We start from the raw sequence: 314 nt of genomic DNA, 5'->3' as shown, positions 1-314 counted from the left end.
TCTCTATTTTTTTTTTATATGCTGCAATTGTTCAAGGTTATTGACATCTTATTTTTAAATAATGTGCAACTCTATTACCTTTTATCACACTCAAAAAACAAGGACTTGGAGAAGTATAAAATTTGCATGATAGACATGTAAATAATGGCTTAAGGAAAAAATATCTTTTAAAAAAAATATAAATTACAGTTTTTCAAAAAAAGATATTTTTTTATTTTTTTAATATTTTATTTTTATTACTAGAAATTTGTCAAACACACTAAAAAATAAAAAAAATTATTAAAAAAAAAATCTTTTTTTATCAAAATAATAAC

Source organism: Arachis ipaensis, chromosome B09 (assembly GCF_000816755.2).
Source record: "Arachis ipaensis cultivar K30076 chromosome B09, Araip1.1, whole genome shotgun sequence".
NCBI classification, from domain to species: Eukaryota; Viridiplantae; Streptophyta; class Magnoliopsida; order Fabales; family Fabaceae; genus Arachis; species Arachis ipaensis.
This window is presented reverse-complemented; position numbering follows the sequence as displayed.